This window comes from Haemorhous mexicanus, chromosome 2, assembly GCF_027477595.1.
Source record: "Haemorhous mexicanus isolate bHaeMex1 chromosome 2, bHaeMex1.pri, whole genome shotgun sequence".
Lineage (NCBI taxonomy): Eukaryota > Metazoa > Chordata > Aves > Passeriformes > Fringillidae > Haemorhous > Haemorhous mexicanus.
This window is the reverse complement of record NC_082342.1, coordinates 16,103,694-16,111,795: the sequence shown is the minus strand read 5'-3', so window position 1 is coordinate 16,111,795 and position 8,102 is coordinate 16,103,694.

Sequence of the window (8,102 nt, the reverse complement as noted above, 5' to 3'; positions counted from 1 at the left end):
TTAGTGAGATCAGCTCATTTGTGATTCCAGCTCTTTAGCTTGCTAAGTGCCTTTGGCAGATGCAGGGAGAGAGGAGAAGTCTGTATGAGGTTCCACAGGGATGTTTTTATTGATGTCTTCTGTGAAGGTCTCAGGGACAGCTCTTCTGCCAAACTGGGCAAAAGTGGGGCTTTATATAGGGTACAGGAGTTTCAGGAATTGTCCAATAGCAGAGGTCAAGGGGAATGTGACCTATAGTTATACAGAGAGATAAGCAAGGGTCCAGAGGAGGAAAAAGGGGCTTCTTTTAGGTCCAGTCATCATGACTAGGCATTTCCTATCTTAGGCTGCTGAATGTCAGGGAGGTCTTGCAGGCCCTGTGCCTGCTACAGGGCAGGGGACATGTGGATTTGCACTCTGAGGGGCCCCTTTTGGAGATTTTCTTCCCGATTTTGCCCTAAACCAGGACAAGCAGGATGTGCGACTTGGAGAATTATGGAATCACTTTGTTTGGAAAAGACCTTTAAGAACATTGAGTCTAAATGTAATTAGCAAATCCAGAAGAGCACTAGGATGTCTTTACCTGATCTTTTCTTTTTACTGATGCTTGGTCCTCTGAAATTAATGGGGTTTTTTTAAATTGAAATGTGTTACTATTGTTCCCACAGGGTAATCCTCAGACTCTTCCTGTCAGAGCTGTCACTAGTCAGCTGTTCTCCTATCTGCCCTTAAGTACTTGAATGTTCTGGTCTAAAAGTAGCACTTTCTATGTAGCCATGCTCTTAGTTGCCAGTGTCATCCTAAATCCAAACACCCTCCTGCAAAGGACCGCTGGTTCTGTAGTCAACTAAGGAAAAAAGACCCGTCCATCCATGCTTACTAATTTAAAATATTAGGGTATGGTGCCCCTAAACAATTCTCTGCAGTTGAACACTACTTATCTTTGCCATGTTTCTTCAACTCACTTGCAAGTCATTCATGCCTTAGGTTATTGTGAGCATTGCTTCATTTGAAGATGATTAAAAAGGGTATGAGAATACTTTTGTGCCTCTGGTATGAGGATAATTTTCAAATCCATACAAACTTCCTGCAAATGCAAAAACCTGCATCCTGTATACATAGTGAACTAGAAGACATTAGAAAAGTCCATAGCAAGTCTTCAGGGCGTTTAATTTTGGAGACCTTGCAGAACAGGAGGGCCACTGTGCTTCTGCTGAGTGGACAAATTGACATGTAAAGGAAGAGTGAAGTTAAATGTGTTTCAGAAGGGAATCAGTGAAGGTGAATATAAATTCATCAAAATATGTTTCCAGAACCTGTTCTTCTTTTCTACCTGACTAACCTAATTGTTTGAATATATTTTATGCTTTGATAGTATATTTTTCCCAGGTAGAAGACTTTGTTGCCATGGAAATGAGATAAAATGCATTTTCGTTTATTTATTTATTTATTTCCTACTGTAACAGAAATATTTTCAGTATGCTCCTGTCCAGAGAAAAGCTCTTTATATGATGTTCTTTGAATTCTTAATTGGAGGAAATGTGTGGATTGACAACAGCAGATAGAGGTGAAATGAAGGAGATGTCCAGCGTCTTGATGGAGGCTATGTTTGGAAACTGGGATTTAGACAGCATTAAGAAGGAGGGAAATTTAACTTTTTCAGCAGGTAATTTGTATAGAAGAATGGTTCTGCACTTTTATTACTTAAGTAGTCTGTGTATTCTTCTTCATCAACGTCTAAGAAATCAGAAAGAAAATAATATGAATTATGAAACAAATTAAACATGATAAAAGCTAGCAGAAGTCCTAAAGATTGGAGGTTTGTCTCCTCGTCATGCACAGATTTTTGATGCACTGAACTGATGCTGCAATGCAGCACAACTGACTACCATTTGTGCAGTAGATGATTAGAAAAGCATAATCTTGTAGATACAAAGTAATCAACATGTTCCTTCAAGAAATAGAATTTGAAAATGGAAATAATAACTTAATGTAGCCTGTTGAACTGAGGAAGAGAATATCATTGCTCATTACAGGATATTTTTTTTAATTTCTGAAAATATGCCATATTACATAAAACATAAAAATATTATTTGTATCCTTTGTATAACCACATTAGTTTCATCTGTTTCAACTTCCAGGTAATTTTCAAATTTCCCTGCTAAATTTAAAGCGGTATCAGGACACATATATGTGAGGTGGTTGAAGTGTCAGGGTGAACAGTACCCTATTCCGTCAAAGTCAGATATGTCACTCTCTGCAAAATATTTATGACGCCAAGATCTGACTAGCACAGCACTGAAACCTAAGTTATAAGCTATAAAAACTGTCAGCTGACACTAAAAAAAGCTCTCTGCTGAACAAATTGAGCCATAGTGAACATAGTTGTGCAATATATACATATGGACACCAGTTCATTTTCTTCATTTACATTCTTTCCCAAAGCTGTCTTTTCTTTGTGGCTGCATCTTCTCTCAAACTCCCATAACTTTTGGAGGTGTATAATGCCAGCTGAGATGATTAGTCGTACAAGATCAAGAGAAACTAGGTGGATCTGTAATTTGCTAGATGTTTCCCGTTGTTCTGCCACTACATGCATTTGGAAAAAGTTCCTCTCCAGATTTCTTGCAGACCCCTTTAGATACTTGGAGAGTGCTGTAAGTTCTCCTCAGGCTGAACAGACCCAACTGTCTCAACCTACCTTCACAGGAGAGGTGTTCCAGACCTCTGATCACCCTTGTGGCCTCCTCTGGGTTTGTTCCAATGGGTTCACATCTTTCGTGTCGTGCGATTCCCAGACCATGACAGTTCAGTTTAGGCAACCCACTTGAGTCTATCCCTTTCTTATTTTCTGTTTTCCACGTGGAGTACTCCAGTATTCAAAGAGGTTTATGAAAATCACAGTTTATGTGAACCTAATCATCTGCATTGTAAATTCCTCTGCTGGAACTGAGCAGTTACATTTCACAATTTTGTGCAACATATGACTGAAGTCTTTTGGTTGAATGCCTGCCTAGCTCTGTTAGTTTAATGCAACTGCACCACAGAATGCTAATGCTGCAAAGAAAAAGTATGTTGAAAACAACAAACAAGTCAATAGGAATTCATAAAGCAAAATGACATTTCCACCCAATAAGTCATTTATAAAAGTCATTGTTTTAATCAACACACAGTATACACATAGAACTTCAACTAGAAAAATGTCTTGAAAATGATATGCTATAAATGATAAATCATAAATCATCGGGCAACCTATAAACCAATTGCCAGACTCAGAGAGAAATGTCAGTGAATTAGTATATACTTGTGGTGGCTTAAACTCATAAATACAAACCTAGATACTTCCTTGAAGAAAAAAAAACAAAAAAGATATTTTTCCTGTGGTGATACTGGCTGATTCTTTAAATCCTACTATTTATTATGTATAATAGTCCTATTATCTTCTTTTCAGACCACTACTTGCATACCAATAAAGTAGTCTGCTTCTTCCATTACAAAGTTTTACTCTATCTTGATTAGTAATCACTACATTGTAGTGATTATTCTGTGATTTTTTTTTTCTACTAATACTCTTTTTTTTAGCCTTCTGACTTCAGAATTCAAAGACCAAGGTATGAAATACCTTAAGGTATATGCTCATGGGACAAGATGACTTTTATATTTTCTTTTGGCATCCCCTACTGGTGTACAGCTGTGAAGACTCCTCCATGACACTGAAGATCTCAAAACAGCTCCTGTGCTTCTTTGGCCAAATCCTTTTGAATGTTAATAACAGCTAAAGAAATGGCAGGTTAGTGGGAAAATATTTATATTCTCTTCAAGCAACATAATTCCATTGCTTCAATGAATATACCTCCTTAAACAGTACATCTAATTACACTACTTTGCTTGTTTCACATCATTTATTTTATCTCTTTATTTTGATTTTGGTTTAGGTTTTGCGGTTTTTAAAATCTTAGTAACAGAGAAAGAAATGGCAAATTTGTCATTCAAACTAAACCATGATAAATATGCTTTGTGATAATGCAGTGAGGCAATGCATAATTTTCCATCACTTCATAATTCACGTGAAGATGAAAAATCTGCATAAAAATTCTATAACTCCATTCTCTGAGGACTGGAGAGAAATTTTTCCCAATATTATTATTATTACTTATAAAAACTGACTTCTTCCAAAAAGAGTGGAAAAGCATTAGCGGCATTAACATCTTTCTATTTGTTGTAGCTGCAGTCTTTCCTAATGTAGAAACCTTCAAACTCACTTTAGGCACCTGGCATATCTGGAAACATGATCAAACCAGGCTCCTCAGAAGAATCAAAGGAGACAAACTAGTATATCAGATTAACAAACTAGGAATTCTCTGCTGGCCATAAAAGTATTGGGCAGCTGCACTTTTAGATAAAATTTTTTTTAGGACACCAAGCATACGCTCTTTTGTCACCATTATTAAGCATGTTCATGCGAATTTTGTTGAGAAAGGACTTCAGAAATAGACAACCCCTGTCTGGTCTGTGATCACAGGGTGTGCACGTGAATGGGAGCTGAAGGATCTTTCTGTGGACACTTACTAAGACTGGAAAATAAAGAATTTTTAATAGAAATCAAATATACTACTGAAAGCTGATGTTGATCCATGACACTGCCCAAATGACAAATGATTTCTAATTGCAGATTTTGCTCATTCTTTGAATGCTCATTAATCTCTAGAGAGTCTAAGATGGGAGTATGTATTGCTAAATATTAATACTTCCCATTCATCTTAAAATGCAGTTATGATTTTCAGTTAGATGGAATAATATTATCATCTGTGTCTTTTCAGGTTATCTATTGGACAGAACTAGTCTCTTCCTTTTTTGATAGACTGCTTTGACTCTTCACCCACACATATCTTTATCTTTTCTTTTTTTTAAATCAAAACTTGTGATTTCTTCAAAGATAAAGTTCACTGATATTTAAATAAACATAAAAATCTCTGTTATCTAACCTATCTAAGCCTGAGATTAAAGTGTCCCTTACAGAAAATAACATGCAACTGCATCAAAATTGTTTTCTTTAGAACTGCTGTATCTTTAACCATGAATCAGTGTGTTTCTCTATAGAGTTATCTTACTTCCCACAATTCTTAGATTGCACTGAAATAAATTTCCTTGAATTTCAGAGGTCAAACATTTCATTCCATCTGTAGGAAAAACTGTACTGCCAGGTACAGACCAGTATCTACACTGGACCCAAACCCTGTTTCTTTTGAAATTTTTATTGAAATTGGATGCATCCCTTCTTGATATTTAGAACATTCTGTATGAGTCATGAAATAAAACCATTCAGTATCAGCTGTTACTTAATTTCAGACATAGTGAAGGAGAAAATGAAGTTTCTACTTTTCATGTTAAACTGCACCTGACTTGGTTGCCATGCTGTTTCAATGGTTTTGTCTATGCCATTCAATTGAACATTTTTTTGTCCCTGTGAAATGACATATTTTTTTATCTTTAAAGCCTCATTTTAGTCCAAACCAAACTATCTATACAATTTCTGTTCAGAACACAGGCCACTCTTTCACTATAGTATAGAACAAATAAAATAAGAAGTTATTTTTCTCCTTTTTGTTATAGAAAAGTAGATGGTTGGAGGTCCAGCCTCTCAAGATATGGAAAAGTATTGAACTGACATCTATTTAATTGAATAGTAGTTTCTGTGAATGCAAATACTGCACTGCAGTTTCCCAAAACATTTGGCAAAAATTTTTGGGTTTAGGTTTTATCTCTCCATAAAGGTAAAACCAGTTCAAATCTTCTGTCCTGCTTCAGGGTAACAGTCATTAAACTGAAGGGTAAGGTTTCTCAAAAAGCACAGATTCATTCCAGCTGCCTTTTTTTTGCTCTTCCCTTATGGTAAACAAACAGCTAGTATCAGAAGTCAAAATCATTAAGGTTTTTTTGGGAAAAAACCTTAAATGTACATAATAAATAATAATACAACTATTTCTTACAAATCCATGACCTATGACTCATACAGTTAATAGGAAATTATCCCATATTTGAAGTTCATAAAACAGATATTTATAAAATTAATTAAATAGAAATAAATAGGATGGTGTTTGTTAACTCAATACAATATTCAAATCTACAAAGTGAAACTCTAACGTTTCCTGTGGGTTTCTGTTCCTCTTCTCCCACACTCAAGGAAAGACTATATTCCACAGATCTATTCTGGATGTGGAAAGAAAATCTTAGAAATGGTGACTTAAATAGTTCTAACATTTCTTAATAGTTTAATACTGACTGCTTACCAGCTGCAATCCCTTGATTTCTTTGAACGAGCTGTTGCTGGACTTCTGCAATTGGGCACACTGCTCACACAAGCCCTGTGCTCTCCTGCTCCATTCTTTGCCTTCTGTGACCCGGACAGCTGTGATGCCCAGCGAAGGCATTCAGATTTGCCGCTTTTTAGCGCATATACTGCACTCATCCACTATGTGCTGTGCAAGGTGTTTTCTCAGCTCAAAGTACAGTTGAGCCTTTTTCATTTTCCAGAGTTTCCATGTAGCTATCATATAGGGATAGAGGCCAGAAGAGAAGCACTTTTCTGGATTAGTCGTTCTCTATTCTAGAGAGATAGAGCACAACACTGCACCACAAGCTGGGCAATGAGAAGGGGACATCAGAATGTCTTTTGTATTGACGTGTGCTTTTCAGTTATCTGTAGCTGCACAGCCTTTGCAGCAGTGAAGGTGTAAGAAAGTGCTTATCCCCACGTTTTGTGATGAAGTCTCATGGCTACAAGCGTATTCTCACCTCTGTGAAAGAGCTCTTTCTCGACTTCTGCAATGAGGTACACTGCACACAACGTCCCGGTACTCTGCCACTTCATTCTGTGATCTGCACAGAACTGAAGCTCAGCGAAGGCATTCAGCCTTGCCACTTTTCAGCATCTGTGCTGCACAAATGCACGGTGACATCTCTCTGGATCTTTTGTCCTTGCGAGGCTGTAATGTGCGCATCGGTACTTCAAGGTAAGAAGGAGAGGGCAGAGAGCATTGCTATCTGACAGCGGTTTGCAGGTTGCATAGGAAAGAGGACTGCCCCTTGAATGTGGTGCAAATCCAAATTTCCACCAGTTTCAGGGATACGCTCCAGCCAAGCTTGCTGTCCTGGCACATTTTCTCTCTCTGAAATGCTTTCTGGTGTGATTCGGACAAGAAGAGACGCAGAATGCGGGGCTAGGTAGTGCTGAGAATGTAAGTGCCTGGCCTGAGCGTCTTTGGGCAGAGGCAGTGCGCTAGAGCCCTTCGCTGCTGCCACAATGATCTGTGCAAGAAACAGATGCCTGTTCCCCTCCGTGAGAGTAAAAGCAGGACTGGTTACAAGAGTCGAAGAACGAAGCCACAGAGCACTGGGCTGGTTGCTGCAGCCTACCGGCTGTAAAAGGAGCGTGGCTGTTACTGGCCTACCAACTGAACTCACGGTGGCAGTGGTAAGGATTAAAGTTCAGCAAGAGTTACTTGTGCTGCTACCTATGCCTCTTCCAACCCTTTTGAGGAAACAACTGTGCCTATCTTTAGGTTCCGAGATCCAGAGAACACAATGGTAGATGCAGCAGAGAAGGGAAGGACAGAGTGCACTGGTGAGTTTGATGTGGCTTACATGGGGCAGGCGGAAGGAGCAGCCCAAGGCTCGCTTTTATTTTTAGAGCCTTTTTCTATGCATACAGCTGCTGGACGTTTTCAACAAAGATGTGAGAGTGTTGTGTTGTGATTTCAGGGTTTACCTCAGAACCTTGGGTCCCTCCCCTGATAATTCTCTCCCAGGTGTGTCAGTCACTTTTCCTTTCCCCTCCCAGCACTGTCTATTAATCCTGGAATTCCAGAAGAGCATCAAGTGATTGGCAGATTCAAAGGATGCCCTCTACCCCTGGGGGGGGCATTGGACCATCCAGGTGTCCTTGGTCCCTTAAGACCTCCTCTCATGTACCTGGTTGGTGGGCTTCCTACCCCTTCCCTCTCCCTCTCCCTGGGGTTAAAAGAACAGCAGCCACGCAGTTCGGGCAGTTCTGTTGGAGCTGTTGCTGGATTCAGAGGCCTGTGGGCCAGAATAAAGCTTGGATCAAAACCCTCCATCAGAAC